A 20,610-nucleotide genomic window follows, 5' to 3' on the forward strand; every position below is an offset into this window, starting at 1 on the left:
ATATATATTTATTTTTATATAGTAAAATATTAAGTAAATAATATGAAAATCAGAATGTCAAAGTGATGTCTTAAATGAAACTCATTGATGAAGGTGAAACAAGTTTGCAGCCGAAGAATGTGTTCTCCTAGGCGAAACACTTTATGACACGTGTCTCACGTGTATTTACTTTAGGAGGTGCTTCTTGTTTACCTTGTCTGTCTATAAATACATAGATGGTTTTACCTTAGGTCTCTGAATTTATTCTCACACATTTGGTCATTTATTAGTAATGAGTATAGCCTCTGATGCCTGCATACGGATGCAACTCATCCTATGATAGATACTGTTTAGCTTAGAATTTGCAAAATTAGACAGATGCTAAATATGATTTAAATCTTTCTCTTAATACCAACGCTGTCAGGAAACCGCCTATGTCATGAAAATTCGAGAATTAATAACAAAAAGTATACATTTAAATTTCTGTGGTTATGGAAGAATAAAAAATAAAACTGTTTTAAATATCTTTTAGGGACATTTACATAGAAGTGAATCTGTGTGTGACTAAAACAAATCAAATTGAACTCTTTTGGTTTTGTTGTCAGTGTTTTGTGCATTATAAATAAGTAGAGTTCAATGAATAGCTTTTTAAAACATGCTCATAGACTGTAGTAAAGAAAGGCATATACCCTGTTCCCCTAGGCATGCTCTCTGGTTTTGTTTAGAACAGAAATAGTTGAGTGAGTGTGTGTGTGTGTGTGTGTGTGTGTGTGTGTGTATGTGTGCACATGTCATGTAAATCTTGGGAGAGAGGGGAGAGAGAGAAGGGAAGGGATGGCAGGAGAGGGAGGAGAGAGATATCAGAGAGAATTAAGCAATGAATAAGCGAATACGTGAATTCATTATAAAAATATGGCAAAAAAGGTTTATCTCATAAAAATGTTATCCTTATAAAAAGATTAAGATACAATTCAATGATCCATAATAAAGTGGGTTTTTTTTAATTAATTAATTTATTTATTTATTTTTGGCTGTGTTGGGTCTTTGTTTCTGTGCAAGGGTTTTCTCTAGTTGCGGCGAGCGGGGGCCACTCTTCATCGCGGTGCACGGGCCTCTCACTATCGCGGCCTCTCTTGTTGCGGAGCACAGGCTCCAGACGCACAGGCTCAGTAGTTGTGGCTCACGGGCCTAGTTGCTCCGCGGCATGTGGGATCTTCCCAGACCAGGGCTCGAACCCGTGTCCCCTGCATTGGCAGGCAGATTCTCAACCACTGCGCCACCAGGGAAGCCCCATAATAATGTTTGATTGAAAATTCCTGAGAGTAATTATAGATCATGAGGCATTTCAAGTATATTATATGAAGAAATAAATCATCTACAACTATGTATGCTTCTCTTTAACCATACCGTATTTGTTACAAAGCAAATTTCATTTATACAGAGATTTGCTGGAGTATTAACTATTTTGTCAAAGTGCTTTTGGATGAAGAAACATAATGTACCCATTTTCATTTTCTCAGTTGCTTTAGAGAAATAAAAGTCACCTTGAAAATATAGTAAGTAGAATAAAATAAATCAACCCACAGGATTAAGTTGATAGCAAATTCTTACTTTCTTTTATAGGAAGTAAATATCTTTGTTCATTAGAAATTGTCATTTGCTGCAAATAAGTTATATAGATACTTTACCTTAAAGGAGGGGAGCGTAACCCCCCACGCCTGAAGTATGGGCTGCACATAATGACTTCTTTCCAAGGAGTGTAGTGTGGTAGGGGTGAAAAAAATAATAATACTGTTACAGTGGAGAAATCTGTACCGCTGATATGATGTGTATGATGTCATAAAAATAGCTTTACCTCCATAATCTTCCATCTAAAACCCATAACCTCAGTTTAATCATGAGGAAAATATCAGAAAAATTTTAATGGAGGAGGATTCTATAATATATATACCTGACCAGTATTTCTCAATATCGGTAAGGTCATGAGAAACAAGGAAAGTCTGAGAAACTGTCACAACCAAGAGAAGCCTAAGGAGATAAATTATATTTGTGGACCCAGTTTCAGTGTGTCTGTGTGTGTGTGTGTGTGTGTGTGTGTGTGTGTGTGTGTGTAGGCTTTCCCACACCGACAAGCAATTCTCAAATACCAGCAGGGTGTCTGAAAATTCAACTCAACTCTGACACTGTCTAGCCAGAGATAGGATCAGATTCCACAGGTAAATGGCTCAGTCCCATAAGTCCACCTTACATTTTAGAAGCCAATCACAAACCCAGGTCACCTGTGCTTCTGACCAAAAGGCTACAAGTGGAGGTTCCAAGGACTCTCTCAACTCAGGATGCCAATTGCAAGTCCAGGTTGTTGTCTGTACTTCTGACAAACTGACTGTAAATCACAGGTTCCCATGATCCCCTGCTTAGGTTGGATTAATTTGCTAGAACAGCGCATAGAAACCCATTTACTCCCTAGATTACCAATATGCTACAAAGGATACTGAAGGATATGAATCACCAGCCAGACGTAGAGATTCATAGGGTGAAGTTCCAAACAAAGGATCTTCTGTCCTCGTGGAGTGTTGGGGCCCAGCATGGTGGCACATAGAAGTGTTCTGGTTTCCCAACCTGGAAGCTCTCTGAACCCTGTCTTTTTGGGTTTTTATAGAGGCTTCATTACATAGGAATGATTGATTAAGTCATTAGCTATTGGCTATTGATTTAACCTCCAACCTCTCTCCCCTCCGCAGAGATCAAGGGGGATGGTACTGAAAGTTTCAACCCTCTAATCACATGGTTGGTTCCTGTGGTAACCAGGCCTATCAGGTGATTTAGGGGCATTCCAAAGTCACCTTATTAACATAACAAAAGACAGCTTGATCACTCTCTTAAGAAATTCCCAGGGTTTTAGGAGCTCTGTGCCAGAAATGGGGACAAAGACCAAATATATATATTTCTTATTATAAATCATAATATCACAGGAGACGTGAGAACTAAATGTAACGTATCATGGAACAGAAAAAGAACGTTAGGTAAAAACTAAGGAAATCTGAAACTTTATCCTTTAGTTGATAATATTAGTTCATTAATTGCAACAGATATACTATACTATTATAAAAATTAATAGTAGGGTAAATTGGGGGATATAGAGCACCTCTTTGTACTATCTGCTTATTTGTCTGTAAATTGAAAACTGTTCTAAAAATAAAGTCTATTAATAAAAAGAAAACAATACCGCTTTGCAGTATTATTTGTTCAGTGTTCCCTTTCAGAGGAATTAGGCTCAAAAGTAGAATATTGATGAAAAAAGATGTGCCCACATTACTGTTGTAGAAGTCCTTAACGTTATTGTAAGGACACAGTATCATTGGTTTATATAAAGAGCTGTTTTAATGACACAGGTCTGTTGATAATCCATTAGAAGACAGGCGTTTGAATTAGTAAACTGCATGCATAAAATGTGAGAAGTTTCCCATGTAATCTTTATAATCATATATAATACGAGATTTAAGGGATTAAGGGTATATGTCTTTACATTTCAGGAAAATATACAACTATTATAGCTCATTTATTTTATTCCCAAGAGTTATAAAACAGTATTTGTGAAGAGGGTTTGAATTAAAACATGGGATTTGGAAAATATTGTCAGAAAACTGTGTAAATTGGGTCAAACCGCTCTTGGTGGCTTGATGTTAGAGAAAAGGATTATCGTATTTTAAATGATATAAGCAAATAAAAACTTTATTTTTCCAATAGTACAAAACAGCAGTATATCTATCATGTTAATAGAGATTATGTGGCTTGTCAAAATTTAAGCAACAAGATTATCCTTATATTTGGCAAATGTGTGATTTGAATGGCTTGTGTTTTAGTTTTCAATTTTTAACTTTTTAGTTGGAATGTAGGTAGAGTCAGAGTAAATACACTTCGTCAGTTAAGAATTATTATTTTATATTTCACTTCATTTGACAGAAAGTACGTACTTAGCAGAGATCTCTCCTGTCTCATTATAATTCTGTGTACAATAGGAGAGTGAATCAATCATTAATGGAAACCAAACAACATGCTGTGAAAACATAAGGAAGAAATAATCAGTTCTAATGTCCAGGGATGGGAACTATCAGGGAAATCTCCAGTCTTTGTGGACCAAGTCTTGAGAACCAAATGGGAGATCCATGAGAAAGGAAGATACATGCGGTGGACGCAATACATGCCTTCCAAACAGTCCAAGTCCTGGATGCATTTCAGGAAAAATTTAAATGCTGGTAGTAGTTGTCATTTAATTATACTTTTTATCTGGTACACTTTCAAAGAGGGTTTCAGTTGGCATTTTCTTCTTTGTGTAAATTAATGATATTGCAGTTAACGATTTGGAGTCACTTTATATATTAAATGAATTTCTGATAAATTGTGAAAATGAATATTTACATATCAAGTTACATCTAACATTTGACTTTCTATTTCAGGTGTGTTCTCACTAGGGAAAAACATGATCCCAACCATACAAAAAGATGAAAAATGTAAAAAGGAGGTAAAAATGACTTGCAACAATGTCAAAATTTATTTTCAAAGAGATTTCTACCTTTGTGAGTTCAGAGTCTGTATGCATTTAAATCTCCAGTACAAACTCTGAGTGAAATTCATCAAAATGAAATCAATCCACATTATCTTAGTACTCCTAAAAGCATGTGTAAATTAAAATATATCACATAGCCAATTCCAATTTTATTGACAGTTCTTACTGCCTCACAGGGATTTGAATGTTTAAATATTTTAGCAGCCACACTGGTTAGTGTTTCAGGAATGTCACTGCCTTAGAAGTATAGTAAAATTCACCAGCTGTGAAAGTCATACAGCAAATGTTTTTTCAAGATTTTTTTCCTTACAATAAAGTATGTTGTTCTTATGTTTATGTATTTACATCCTGCCTTTTTCCCCTCGAGGGATTTAATTAACCCTATAATAAATGTGTGTGTGTGTGTGTGTGTGTGTGTGTGTGTGTATGTGTGTATAATTACTGATGAATGAATAACAAGGTGATCTTTTGTACCTGACATGTTGGTTTTAGAGAACCTCATTAGGAAAACTTTTGCAGTATTGCCTGAGCTAGTGAAGGATTGGAAGATATTTTTAATACTTCTGTGATAATGAAAATAAGTTTCACCAATAGCAGAAGTACAAGTTAGCGTTATAAAATATTAGGAATAGAAATAATATTTTTCATGCTTTATTACATGCATAAATCTAAATTTATGCTAAGTAAAAGTGTTTAAGGAGAAGATGATCTCTTTTGCAGAAGAAAAAGTCAAGAAGAAAATTTGAGAGCAGATTATAAGTAGAAATAGTAGAACAGAACTCATGGAGTTTGTTTTACCTTTAAGGAATTATGTTTATGGACATTTTTACATTATCTCTGTAATGCTGGCTTAAGGAAAGGAGGATTTCCTAAATGCTCACATTTTAATAGTTTAAATTTCCTAGGAGGGAGCTATGGGTGGAAGATGGGTGTAAAAAAATGTGAAATTGAGCTGATTTTTCTCAGGTTAAACACCAAATTTTTAAAAAGGTAAAACTGATGGCTTGTTTTTAATTTCACAGAAGGCTTAGTTTACAGAGAGGAATGACTTATGTTTCTTTTTAGATCTTTACTTAGCCCAAAGGAAGTAATGATTTTCTAGAATGTACATGCTTTATTATCTAAATTCACTCAAATATCTAACTTTACTCTCCAGCAAAACAAATTTATAAGTAGAGGAAGAAATGTAAAACATCATAAGAATCTAAGAAATGTCTAAATGAATAGCTGTAACTAGTGAGAGCATGAGAGTCATGGGCAAAGCACTCTGGGCTTAAAAACAGCAAGAGAGCAAGTGTAAACTGCTCTCTTGTCATGTAAGTGTCCTCTACATTGATGTTAGTGTGTCATTTGATATAATTTATAAAAACAAACAAACAACACACCAAAACCCTTCCTTTTAGGAATCTTTCAAATTAATTTGGCTGTGTGTTCATATAGACAAATCTGATGACAGGACCATAAATTAAGGATCGTGACAAAAAAGCACTGTCACTACAACATAGAAAAAGACATCTACTCCTAACAGCTCAGTTTGGGAAGAAAAGTAAGAAAAAAAGGAAAAAGTAAAAAGATTAATTTACTGAAATCTCAGCTATTAGTGAAGTTAAAGTTATATTGTACTGATTAACTCTGTTAGAGAATTAGTATGGTTAGAAAGAATGCATAAAATAAAGCCACACGATTCATCTTTGGAATGCATTCTATAAATCTCTAGGAAAACTCCACCAGTGCCTGACTTTGATAGGAATAGTACACTGGAGAGTATTAGTGTGGGGAAAGCCTCCCGTTACTGGTAACTCAGGAAATAATAAAGTAATGAAATCCCATGTCTGTTTCCTACTCACTGTTTTTTACGGTGTTTAAAGTTTTTAAATCCCATCAATCTAGTGGTAATTAGATGGAGGTGAAAATTTAGAAATCCTTCTTTCTGTACTGAGAGAGTGCGTACCCGGTAGTGTTTTGGCGCTCATAGCCTCACTAGGATATAAAATTTCGAAGTCTTTGGAACGTACTGTGGCTGCATTAGGATCTACAGCAACTATTAAAACCCAACAGAATAGAAAAGTTCAAAAGATAACATTTGACTTTAGTTTTAAAGGATAAGGAGGAATTTGTCAGACTGGAAAAGACGGGAAGCACCACGTACAAGACAGGAGAATGGTTTGGGTAAAAAGGAGCAGAAACATGAAAGAGCAGAGGATGTTTGGGGTGCAGCAAGTAGTCTGGAGTGATGTGAAAGGAGGATGGAAGATGAGCCTGTAGTGGCACATGATTTGAGGGGGCGTGTATTTCAGACTAGGGAATTCAGGCTTTATGCTGTGAGCATTTGAGATTTGGTTAAGGTTTTTCTACAAAGAGGAATACTGTGATGAAAGTATGGTTTGAAGGAGTTTATACAATTTTAGCGGCCCACTGGCTTTTCTTATTCATTGAATCCTTGTCTCAACTCCTGCCTCGTTCCTTTATTCTTCTTATTTTCTCGTTAGACGCCGACGTGGTTAGGGTTGGCCTCTGTGTGCACAGTCGTCTCGTGTCAGCATCCTCATCTTTCTCATTCTTTCCTCGTCTTCATTCTCATTATTCTTTTAATGTAATCAAAGGCAATTTTTGACCTTTGAATCTAATATGAAAACATCATTAAAAATCTTTAAACAAGCAAATAGCACTACAGCTCACTTAATTTCACTAACTGAAGTTTCGTTATTGTAAGGAGGCAAGGAAAATAGTAAATTTACATTTGTGAAGAACAGGAAGAAACCAAAATGTACTATTTCTGTCAGACAATTTCCTTCTGACTTTTTTAAGCTTCTGTTTATTTAATAATAATAATAACTTAAATGAAGATTTAAAAATATGTCTCAGTATCTACTATTGATATTGGGCCATTCAGTTCTAAATTAGTTTACTTCTTAGAAAATGAAAATATAAGATATAGTAACCAGAAGTCATGTTTCTCCAAAAGAAGCTTTATTTCTGGAGGGATCACATCTCTTAAAATTAGATCCTGCAATTATTGTTTATTGAGGTAGACACTAACCAAATTAACACCAATATAGTGCTTCTTCTGTTGACCAATTGTGTGGAATGTTTATCTTTTGGATATAAAGCATAATGGAAAAATAGTATTGCAGTATTCTTCTAACTTACCACTAGGCCAATAAAAATGATTCCTTTGGCTTGCAAATAAGTCTGAATCTTTGTAAGAGGGTGGGAAACATTAAGTGATGGCAACTTAACAGTATTTTATTTGTGCTGATTTATATCTGTTATTAATATGGAGATATTTTAAGTTGTTAAATGGTTTTCACCTAAGCTGTGCAATATATTGCTGCCTCAGATAATGACACTTAAAATTTCAGGCAACATTAAATTTTACTCCTGGGCAGTGACTGATAGAGACTCATTATATATATATATATATTTTATACAGCAGGTTCTTATTAGTCATCAATTTTATACACATCCATGTACACATGTCAATCCCAATCTCCCAATTCATCCCACCACCACCACCTTGCCCCGCTTTCCCCCCTTGGTGTCCATATGTTTGTTCTCTACATCTGTGTCTCTATTTCTGCCCTGCAAACCGGTTCAACTGTACCATTTTTCTAGGTTACACATATACGCATTAATGTACGATATTTGTTTTTCGGGTTCTGACTTACTTCACTCTGTATGACAGTCTCTAGATCCATCCACGTCTCAACAAATGACCCAATTTTGTTCTTTTTTATGGCTGAGTAATATTCCATTGTATATATGTACCACATCTTCTTTACCCATTCGTCTGTTGATGGGCATTTAGGTTGCCTCCTTGACCTGGCTATTGTAAATAGTGCTACAATGAACATTGGGGTGCATGTGTCTTTTTGAATTACAGTTTTCTCTGGGCATATGCCCATTAGTGGGATTGCTGGATCATATGGTAATTCTATTTTTAGTTTTTTAAGGAAACTCCATACTGTTCTTCATAGTGGCTGTATCAATTTACATTGCCACCAACAGTGCAAGAGGGTTCCCTTTTCTCCACACCCTCTCTAGCATTTGTTGTTTGTAGATTTTCTGATGATGCCCATTCTAACTGGTGTGAGGTGATACCTCATTGTAGTTTTGATTTGCATTTCTCTAAGAATTAGTGATGTTGAGCGGCTTTTCATGTGCCTCTTGGCCATCTGTATGTCTTCTTTGGAGAAATGTCTGTTTAGGTCTTCTGCCCATTTTTGGATTGGGTTGTTTGTTTTTTTAATATTGAGCTGCATGAGCTGTTTATATATTTTGGAGATTAATCCTTTGTCCGTTGATTCATTTGCAAATATTTTCTCCCATTCTGAGGGTGGTCTTTTCATCTTGTTTATGGTTTCCTTTGCTGTGCAAAAGCTTTGAAGTTTCATTAGGTCTGCATTTGTTTATTTTTGTTTTTATTTCCATTACTCTAGGAGGTGGATCAAAAAAGATCTTGCTGCGATTTATGTCAAAGAATGTTCTTCCTATGTTTTCCTCTAAGAGTTTTACAGTGTCTGGTCTTACATTTAGGTCTCTAATCCATTTTGAGTTTATTTTTGTGTATGGTGTTAGGGAGTATTCTAATTTCATTCTTTTACATGTAGCTGTCCAGTTTTCCCAGCACCACTTATTGAAGAGACTGTCTTTTCTCCATTGTATATCCTTGCCTCCTTTGTCATAGATTATTTGACTATAGGTGCATGGGTTTATCTCTGGGCTTTCGATCTTGTTCTGTTGATCTATGTTTCTGTTTTTGTGCCAGTACCATATTGTCTTGATTACTGTAGCTTTGTAATATAGTCTGAAGTCAGGGAGTCTGACTTCCTCCAGCTCCGTTTTTTTCCCTCAAGACTGCTTTGACTATTCGGGGTCCTTTGCGTCTCCATACAAATTTTAAGTTTTTTTTTTTCTAGTTCCGTAAAAAATGCCATTGGTAATTTAATAGGGATTGCATTGAATCTGTAGATTGCTTTGGGTAGTATAGTCATTTTGACAATATTGATTCTTCCAATCCAAGAACATGGTATATCTCTCCATCTGTTGGTATCATCTTTAATTTCTTTCATCAGTGTCTTATAGTTTTCTGCATACAGGTCTTTTGTCTCCCTAGGTAGGTTCTATTCCTAGGTATTTTATTCTTTTTGTTGCAATGGTAAATGGGAGCATTTCCTTAATTTCTCTTTCAGATTTTTCATCAGTAGTGTATAGGAATGCAAGAGATTTCTGTGCATTAATTTTGTATCCTGCAACTTTACCAAATTCATTAATTAGCTCTTATAGTTTTCTGGTGGCATTTTTAGGATTCTCTATAGTATAGTATCATGTCATCTGCACACAGTGACAGTTTTACTTCTTCTTTTCCAATTTGTATTCCTTTTATTTCTTTTTCTCTGATTGCCATGCCTAGGACTTCCAAAACTATGTTGAATAATAGTGGTGAGAGTGGACATCCTTCTCTTGTTCCTGATCTTAGAGGAAATGCTTTCAGTTTTTCACCATTGAGAATGATGTTTGCTGTGGGTTTGTCATATATGGCCTTTATTATGTTGAGATAGGTTCCCTCTATGCCCACTTTCTGGAGAGTTTTTATCATAAGTCGGTGTTGAATTTTGTCAAAAGCTTTTTCTGCATGTATTGAGATGATCATATGGTTTTTATTCTTCAATTTGTTAACATAGTGTATCACATTGATTGATTTGCGTATATTGAAGAATCCTTGCATCTCTGGGAGAAATCCCACTTGATCATGGTGTATGATCCTTTTAGTGTGTTGTTGGATTCTGTTTGCTATTACTTTGTTGAGGATTTTTGCATCTATATTCATCAGTGATATTGGTCTGTAATTTCTGTTTTTGTAGTATCTTTGTCTGGTCTTGGTATCAGGGTGATGGTGGCCTCATAGAATGAGTCTGGGAGTTTTCCTTCCTCCGCAATTTTTTGGAAGAGTTTGAGAAGGATGGGTGTTATCTCTTCTCTCAATGTTTGTTAGAAATTACCTGTGAAGCCATCTGATCCTGGACTTTTGTTTGTTGGGAGATTTTAAATCACAGTTTCAATTTCTTTACTTGTGACTGGTCTGTTCAAATTTTCTGTTTCTTCCTGGTTCAGTCTTGGAAGGTTATACCTTTCTAAGAGTTTGTCCATTTCTTCCAGGTTGTCCATTTTATTGGCATAGAGTTGCTTGTAGTAGTCTGTTAGGAGGCTTTGTATTTCTGCGGTGTCTGTTGTAACTTCTTTTTCATTTCTAATTTTATTGATTTGAGTCTTCTCCCTCTTTTTCTTGATGAGTCTGGCTAATGGTTTATCAATTTTGTTTATCTTCTCAAAGAACCAGCTTTTAGTTTTATTGATCTTTGCTATTGTTTTCTTTGTTTCTATTTCATTTATTTCTGCTCTGATCTTTATGATTTCTTTCCTTTTGCTAACTTTGGGTTTTGTTTGTTCTTCTTTCTCTAGTTTCTTTAGGTGTAAAGTTAGATTGTTTATTTGAGATTTTTCTTGTTTCTTGAGGTAGGCTTGTATAGCTGTAAACTTCCCTCTTAGAACTGCTTTTGCTGCATCCCATAGGTTTTGGATCGTCGTGTTTTCATTGTCATTTGTCTCTAGGTATTTTTTGATTTCCTCTTTGATTTCTTCAGTGATCTCTTGGTTATTTAGTAATGTATTGTTTAGCCTCCATGTGTTTGTGTTTTTTATTTTTTTTTCCTGTAATTGATTTCTAATCTCATAGCATTAGGGTCAGAAAAGATGCTTGATATGATTTCACTTTTCTTAAATTTACTGAGGCTTGATTTGTGACCCAAGATGTGATCTATCCTGGAGAGTGTTCCGTGTGCACTTGAGAAGAAAGTGTAATCTGCTGTTTTTGGATGGAATGTCCTATAAATATCAATTAAATCTATCTGGTCTATTGTGTCATTTAAAGCTTCTGTTTCCTTATTTATTTGCATTTTGGATTATCTGTCCAATGGTGTAAGTGAGGTGTTAAAGTCCTCCACTATGATTGTGTTACTGTCGATTTCCCCTTTTATGGCTGTTAGCAGTTGCCTTATGTATTGGGGTGCTCCTATGTTGGGTGCATATATATTTATAATCATTATATCTTCTTCTTGGATTGATACCTTGATCATTATTTAGTGTCCTTCCTTGTCTCTTGTAACATTCTTTATTTAAAGTCTATTTTATCTGATATGAGTATTGCTACTCTTTCTTTTGATTTCCATTTGCATGGAATATCTTTTTTCATCCCCTCACTTACAGTCTGTATGTGTCCCTAGGTCTGAAGTGGGTCTCTTGTAGACAGCATATATATGGGTCTTGTTTTTGTATCCATTTAGCAAGCCTGTGTCTTTTGGTTGGAGCATGTAATCCATTCACCTTTAAGGTAATTATAGATATGTATGTTCCTATGACCATTTTCTTAATTGTTTTGGGTTTGTTTTTGTAGGTCCTTTTCTTCTCCTGTGTTTCCCACTCAGAGAAGTTCCTTTAGCATTTGTTGTAGAGCTGGTTTGGTGGTGCTGAATTCTCTAAGCTTTTGCTTGTCTGTAAAGCTTTTGATTTCTCCATCGAATCTGGATGAGATCCTTGCCGGGTAGAGTAATCTTGGTTGTAGGTTCTTCCCTTTCATCACTATAACTATATCTTTCCACTCCCTTCTGGCTTGTAGAGTTTCTGCTGAGAAATCAGCTGTTAACCTTATGGGAGTTCCCTTGTATGTTATTTGTCATTTTTCCCTTGCTGCTTTCAGTAATTTTTCTTTGTCTTTAATTTTTGCCAATTTGATTACTGTGTGTCTTGGCGTGTTTCTTCTTGAGTTTATCCTGTATGGGACTCTCTGCGCCTCCTGGACTTGGGTGGCTATTTCCTTTACCATGTTAGGGAAGTTTTCGACTGTAATCTCTTCAGATATTTTCTCTGGTCCTTGCTCTCTCTCTTCCTCTTCTGGAACCCCTATAATGTGAATGTTGTTGCGTTCAGTATTTTCCCAGAGGTCTCTTAGCCTGTCTTCATTTCTTTTCATGCTTTTTTCTTTATTCTGTTCCGCAGCAGTGAATTCCACCATTGTCTTCCAGGTCACTTACCCGTTCTTCTGCCTCAGTTAGTCTGCTATTGATTCCATTTAGTGTAGTTTTCATTTCAGTTATTGTATTGTTCATCTCTGTTTGTTTGTTCTTTAATTCTTCTAGGTCTTTGTTAAACATTTCTTGCATCTTCTCAGTCTTTGCCTCCATGCTTTTTCCGAGGTCCTGGATCATCTTCACTATCATTATTCTGAGTTCTTTTTCTGGAAGTTTGCCTATCTCCACTTCATTTAGTTATTTTTCTGGGGTTTTATCTTGTTCCTTCATCTGGTACATAGCCCTCTGCCTTTTCTTCTCGTGTGTCTTTCTGTTAATGTGGCTTTTGTTCCAGAGGCTTCAGGATTGTAGTTCTTCTTGCTTCTGATGTATCTAGACTCATTATATTTTTAAAATATTCCTTGTGATGCCTGCTTTAAAAGAGCGTAGATGTGTAGATCTTTATGGTTCTATACATATTAGGTAAGCTGTTCAGTTGTCTATAAAGTGTAAAACTAGTTAAATAAGAGGGCCGTTTTAATTTTTGTTAACTTTTTCAATTTAGTGCTTTGTTTAATTTAAATAGATTATAATGTTCCCAATTTAAGTCAAAATACAAAAAATTCAATATTCATAATCTCAGATTAATAGAAAATTATATTTTCACTTATATATAAAATATACTTGACAGATCAAAACTGAATTCTGACAAGGCTCATAACAAGAAAGTGTATAGCAATCCTTAAAAACAGGATTGTGTTCTTACTTTTGTATGTTAGCACAATCAGTGATATTATGGGAGATGCCATGCCTTGATTAATGGCATTATTGATCATGAATAAATGTAAAGTGTCCTTTTCTAGAACTTAATTTGGATTCCCTTTTAAGAAAGTCTAACAGACAAAATTCCAAATAATATACTGATACTTAGAAGTCTGTTGGTATGAATATTCAGCAGAAAACTGAGTATGGCTTAAGCTAGAAAATACAATTATACTCAGCTTAACAGTGATGTGAACATTGTGAATTCAAGGCACATTTTGAACACCATTTGTATTTCAGAACTAAAAACTGAGCTGAGAATAAGAACTTACAGCTAGAAGGGAATTAAACATCATCTAATTTTTAGTCTTCAGTGCATTAGATTTAAAAAATTGAGACGTAAAGTCACATAAACAGTTAAAATCAGATCTATTTATTGGAATCAAATTTCCTGACTGTAAGTCTAGTGTGTTTATACCATAAAAAATAGATTCACCTGACACAGTGCCATACATATATATATAAAGTTAAATAGTAAATATATATTATATAAAATTTTGCATATGTACATATTATACATTAGCAATATACATACTAGCATATATAATATTATATTAGCCTTTATAATCAAGGAAAATGTTACATTATAGGATGAAAAGCCTCAAAATTAGAAACAGGAAAAGAAGTTCTGATTTTTATTTTTTGTTCGATTTGGAGATGTAATTTATATTCAACACACACATATCTATGTGAAGATGTATATATATTTATATGTGTATTTATATAGAAGTATATATAGTGAATAATATAATTATGTATATACTTATATATATTTTTTCATCCCATGGATGATAATCATAGTTCATCATCATGGACAGAGCTGGCACAATGAGATAGGAACACGTAGATTGGAAGCAGAAACCTTAAATTTAAATTTTCCCTTTTACCTACTAGCTGGCTGTCTTTGGAAAATTGGTTAATATCCCTGAGTCTGTTTTGTTTTCCTTTCTGTAAAATGAGGATAATGAAACCATATTTGCTGGTTGTAGAATAGGTTAGAAATAATGCATATGATGTGGTCAGCAGAGTCATTTCGTGTTGTTCTATTTGTACTGTGACCCACATCAGCACAGTGAGGCCAGTGGACTCTTTGTTTATGTTTCAATGTCATATATCAATGTACTAACAGCATTTAAATCTGAAACATATATTTCTGATTACTTGGCTACCTGATATCCAGAAGTGGAATTATTATTTTAGTATACATGAAATGATCCTTGGGAATTGAATAGCTAGTTATGATTTCATGTCTGTAAGTCTTTATTCTTCTTGGCTAATTGTGATCTGAATTTTTATCAACAATAGATAAAAACATGGACTTTGCAATCAGAAAGACTTGGTTTAAAGCCCTGAATTAGCTACTTCACAGCTCTATGGGCATTTTATTTACATCTCCTCGTTTCTGTAAAAACAAATAAATAAATAATACTTTCCTGAAAGAGTTATTGTGAGGGCTAAATGAACTAGCTAGCACATTTAAAAAGCTTATCACAATGCTTGCTACAGAAAACTCAATAAACGTTAACTACTGTATTATTATAGTCATTATCATTATTACTAATTCAGTGACAGTTTTCATCTTTCTTAAGAAATCAAACCTACTGAGTTAGTATGTTAGCTTGTCTTCTCTTAGTGGAGGGGGAATGGTTAGAGAAGTCTGAAGGACTAAAAGGGGCATCAGTAAAATTGATAAATCTGTGTGAAACTGATGCTTGATGCAGGAGACAAGTGCGTTTCAGAGGTACCTGATGATGCTGAAAAAAAAAAGAAAAAAATAATACTTAATTTTGCACAATTTAAAAGTATTAAAGTTATGGGTAATGGGATAGATAACAGTGCTTTTAGAAAAAGATATATAACCAGCGATCTGTTGGTATTAACATGGGGAGACAATGAATGGAATCACTTATTTTAAGAGTAATCACATTCAATTAGTTAAGATCCTTTCAAAATCTGATCTACCCATTATTTTATAGCTTATTTTGTTTTTACACTATAAAATAAGCCTATATTATTGGTTGGTCTATTTCTATAATATTTCTATAATTCTATACAAGACTACAAACTTATAAATGACATTGTTAAGGTAATTCACCAAAAGAACTGATTAATAGCTATAATAGAACAAAAATGAAAGAGACAATTTAGGAAAAGAAAAGGAAAGGCTAATTCATGTTCCTGGATAACATAACTTTTTAAAAAGAATTTTTATTTATTTTCGGTTGTGTTGGGTCTTCATTGCTGCATGGAGGCTTTCTCTAGTTGTGGTGAGCAGGGGCTCCTCTTCATTGCAGTGCGTGGGCTTCTCATTGCGGTGGCTTCTCTTGTTACAGAGCACAGGCTCTAGGCGTGCGGGCTTCAGTAGTTGCAGCACACAGGCTCAGTAGTTGTGGCACGTGGGCCCCAGAGCACGCAGGCTTCAGTAGTGTGGTGCGTGGGCTCAGTAGTTGTGGCACACGGGCTCAGTAGTTGTGGTGCACAGGCTTAGTTGCTCCACGGCATGTGGGATCTTCTCCTGGACCAGGATTGAACCCATGTCCCCTGCATTGGCAGGCGGATCCTTAACCACTGCACCACCAGGGAAGTCCTGGATAAAATACTTTTAAAACTAATTCATTTTAATGGCAAAGTCATAAAGTCTAACCTAAAAATGAACAAAGATAATAATAAATAGATGCACATAAGTTTACTGAAGGAAAACAAGATATCTCATGGTAAGTCAACATCCTTGACATTAATCAAGATTGATGTCATTAAATAAAACAGTTATAGGTTCCTACTCTATTTATCTTTTATCTATCATTCTATCATTTATCTATCCATCTATCTATCATTTATCTACTGTCAAAGAACAGGATGATTGCACTCTGGTCCTAAGTCGTTATGAAAATTATATTCTTATTTAACACAGTACAGATAATGAAATAATAATGAAATAATGAATTGATCAATATGAGCATATTTGAACTACGAAAAAAATAAAAGACCTGAATGGTAAAACATTATGCAGTTCTAATTTCATTCCTATATAATTTTGGTTATCAACATTGTAATAGAACTTAAAAAACAATATACTTTAAAAGACTATTTTTTAATAAATGAAAAATATTGTCATATTCTTTTACTCATTTGCAAAAGGCTATACTTCTAATATATCTCTCCCCTGATACTTATAGTTGGAGTGGAGTGAGACATCAGTTGATTTCGAGTTTTATTCTGCTCTGTTCCAAGGCTTTTTCAAAATGTCCCCTTAGAGACATTCCTTCTGTATTTCCTAATTCTGGCTTAAGGCCATTCCCTGAAAAAAAATACAGGGAGAGGTGGGGTAACTTTGGCTTCTGAATACTATCTAAAGACAAAGAGTCTATCACTAGAGTCTTCAGTGGACTTATCCTTTCTTTGCTTGCTGAACTGGATTTGAGTGTTATCTGTGTTCAGAGGAATGATTTTGAGGAGAGTCTCCAAAAGATCTTGTTCCACAGCACAGATTTTCTAAATCTCTTTCTTTTTTTCTTTTTCTATGCAACTTGGGATGTTTTATATCACCCTCAAGATCTTTTCTGTTTGTTATTCTCATTCTTTTTTTTCCTGAGATAGTACTTATTAACCTGTGCACCAACTGATATGGTGGACCCAGGAGTAGTTGATTGATTATATGTTCTTAGAACTATTTTAAATTTCTCCCAGAATATCTTTCTCTTCTGTCTAGGCTTTAAAAAGTCTTAAATATTTACTGTGAGCTCGTACTGAGACCAGGGCATAAAATTAAGTCCCTTAAAACAGGGACTTGCTCTATTCTCAGGGGGATTTAGCTTTAGAAGGTAATTTAGCTTTGAGGATTTACTTCTGACTAGAGAAAAAGAGTAGTAGGTCAGAAGAGAAAACAGCAAGAGGTAACTAAGGAGCATGGCAGTTAGTTAAGTTCAAATTATGATATGAAGTTTCTAAAAGAGACAGTTTAAAGGATTTTACCTTAGTCCAGGAATCCTTTAAGAAGGTAATTTTTGAATCTAAGTTTCTTTTGGAGACCTCCTCAAACCAAGAAAAATCCACACAATTGAATATTTGGGATTCTGTTCCCTTTTTGCTTTAAGGCCCTTTTCATATGAGCAATTTTATCCATCTTGAAAATTCCCCAAATTTTCCTATAGTATCATCTTAATCAGCTTGAACTGCCATAACAAACTGCTCCAGACTGGGTGGTTTAAATAACAAAAAATTTTTTTCCTCATAGTTCTGAAGGCTAGAATTCCATAATCAAGGTGCCAGCATATTCAGTTTCTGGTGAGAGCTTTCATTTCTGGCTTGTAGATGATAGCCTTCTCATAGTTTCTATATATTGTGGAGAGAAAAAGGGACCAAGCTCTCTGGTGTTTCTTCCTTTGAGGGCACTAATCCCATCATGAGGCCCCCATCCTCTGGATTGCATCTAAACTTAATTATCTCCGAAAGGCACCATCTTCAAATACCATCACATCAGGGGTTTGGGCTTCAATATATAAATTTGGGGGGGGGGGGGACACAGTTTGGTCCATAGCAATTATTTATGTTGAGATTATTTCATTTAGAAAGATAGCACTTGAATTAGACATTGTGAAAACTGATTTAAGAGACAAACATGTGAGAGATTAGCAATGGTTGGTCCAGGTGCTTTTGTGCCTTGTGTCTGTACCATGGAACAAAATAGTTGGCTGTGTCTAACTTCTGATGGGTGAGTGTTTGGAGATGAGATATATCTGGAACTAAACTGTTATGAACATTTTGTTTGCTAAACATAGCAAGACAAGGCTGAGGATAGTTCTCATGCTTCTGTGGTAGGTGCTGCAAAGCAAAGTCTATCTTACATAGCTGTTGATTAAACAAGATATTTTATTTGCTAGTTCTTTGGGCTGGCTCTAGTGTCACTCTTGTTGAACTTATGTCTATCCTCTTTCCTATGTATTAACTTCTATATACCCACCAAAGAAAAAGGTGAGAACAGTCAGAAAGATCAGCAATATTTTTAGTAACAAGACAAATTTCTACCAAGTATGAATTTTTAAGTCTGATCAGAAAATCAAAAGATCCTAAAAGCCCAGATCAATCTCTGATACAATTTAGTACTACGGCCAGAGAGAGCATTCTTCATGCTTTAATAATGTCTAACTGCCATTTGTTCTTTTCCAACATGACAAAGAGAGGAGAAGATAAGTGAGGGTGAAGTTAGAGTGTAGCCATTTGAAACACTGACCCTGGGTTACCTCTATAAGAATTTTACAAAGCTGGCATTTTTCTCATAGCTATTTTAGTTTTTTGCCAACTTATCAAAAAAGTCACATCTTTCAAATTCCTTTAACATCTTTATCATCCATTATTTAATAAGGACACTAATCTTGGCTTGTGTTTGCTAATATTTGTACTTCCCACAGTAAATGACAAAGGTGCCATTACTGTGATGACATATTCTATGATGGCAGATTGGATTAGTATCATTAATGACATTTTTCTGATACTAATATACCCATGTTTTATTTTATGTTGTTGCAAATATAGCATTGATAATCTGAGAATAAGTAAATTAGTATATATATAAATGAATTTGAATATTAAAAACTCCTATTTTATATACACATAAATTATTCATGGATCTAACAAATACAAATACAATCTAATACAAATTATTTCTCATGTCAAAGGAGGATTGCAGTATTAAGCAGTCATACTAAAGAACTTGTCAAAGACTGGTGCTTTCTCTGGGCAGAGGTCAGTAGCCTTTCAGAAACAGTGTTCCAGCGAATGTCTAAATGAAAGCTTGTGATTGAAGTAATAATCTAAAGGTCTTGTGGACCAGTAATCTTCAGTTCACACTGGAATATAAATTAAATTATGCTATGTCTTATTTAAATGTACATAATTTCAGGACACTGCAGTAATATAAAGTATAGATATGACTTCCATCCATCCAGGAAGGTTAATGGGGCTTGAGGAAAGGGAGTGTTGTAACAAAGAAAATTCCTCAGAATTAAGACATTTGTTGGAAAAGTTAGATGCTTTCAGGTAATTAACCTTTTAGGGAGATACCTAGAGGAAATTAAGAGAGGTTTGATATTGCTGTTGTGGTTCCCTCTTCCTCCTTTTTAAACTGCATGGTGCTCTTATGGGAATATTGGGCTGTTATAGTTATTTGTTATATTTGATTGAATGCACGGAATGTTGCTGTATTTCTTCACTTATTTGATTATGTGTTTCTAGAGCCTTTTCTTTTACTCATTGGATTAGCAGTATATATTTTTCAAGACTAGCTCCTGTGGAAATTTACCCTTTGTTTATGAATTTAGGACTTTGGTCCCACAGGATGAAATACCAACCACTTGGCTTGATATCTGTGGCTCAGCATAATGCAGTCCCAGTGTATTGATAGTTTTGACCTATGCAGTTATACTTCCCGATTTTCAGGATGAAATACCAACCACTTGGCTTGATATCTGTGGCTCAGCATAACGCAGTCCCAGTGTATTGATAGTTTTGACCTATGTAGTTATACTTCCCGATTTTCACCAGTTCAACCATAGATTGTAGCCATGCTGATTTCCTCAAAGGCCATCCTTATTCTGGCTTCTATATTTTTACTAAAATTGGACTGTCTACCTCCTTTTCATCTAACCAAATCATACTCAAATTAGTTGATGATGTCACTTTCTCTTCTAAATAGAAATTTAGGTAAAGAATGAACAGACTTCTAAATATTAGGTAATTACTTCATATGAAGCAGAATAGAAGGCGGCTAAGGGAAGGTGAGTTTTTTTGACAATTCAAAATCTGTTTTAATGATAGTAAGGGGTGAGCAGTCCCAAACCATTAGCTGCAATATATTTAACTTCTTTGTGTTATTTAAATCATGTATTCAAACTATATACCTTACACATTTCTTTCTGATTTGTAATTCATATGTAAAATTCTGAAGAGTGGGTTTTTTTTAGGAGATAATTGAATAATTTATATAACTTCTTAAGAGTGAGGATGAACATTATGCAGATTATATTACTCCTCATACTTTTGCAAAGTGAAACCCGTTAAATAACCGTCAGTACTGCAGAACTAAAGACTAATCAATTATGTCTGATAACCTGGGAGAGTTTCTTCATATATCTAATATAATTTCTTCAACAAAGATTAATAATTCATTTGATGCTTGTT

The 20,610-nt window shown here is 34.7% G+C and overlaps 1 protein-coding gene across 3 annotated transcripts in view; it reads left to right on the forward strand.

The window, feature by feature from the left end:
- CCSER1 (coiled-coil serine rich protein 1) overlaps positions 1-20,610 on the forward strand; it is a 1,333,501-nt gene that overhangs the window by 288,117 nt on the left and 1,024,774 nt on the right. The gene's annotated exons all lie outside the window — the stretch shown is intronic.

The sequence above is a fragment of the Balaenoptera musculus genome, chromosome 5, assembly GCF_009873245.2.
Source record: "Balaenoptera musculus isolate JJ_BM4_2016_0621 chromosome 5, mBalMus1.pri.v3, whole genome shotgun sequence".
NCBI classification, from domain to species: domain Eukaryota; kingdom Metazoa; phylum Chordata; class Mammalia; order Artiodactyla; family Balaenopteridae; genus Balaenoptera; species Balaenoptera musculus.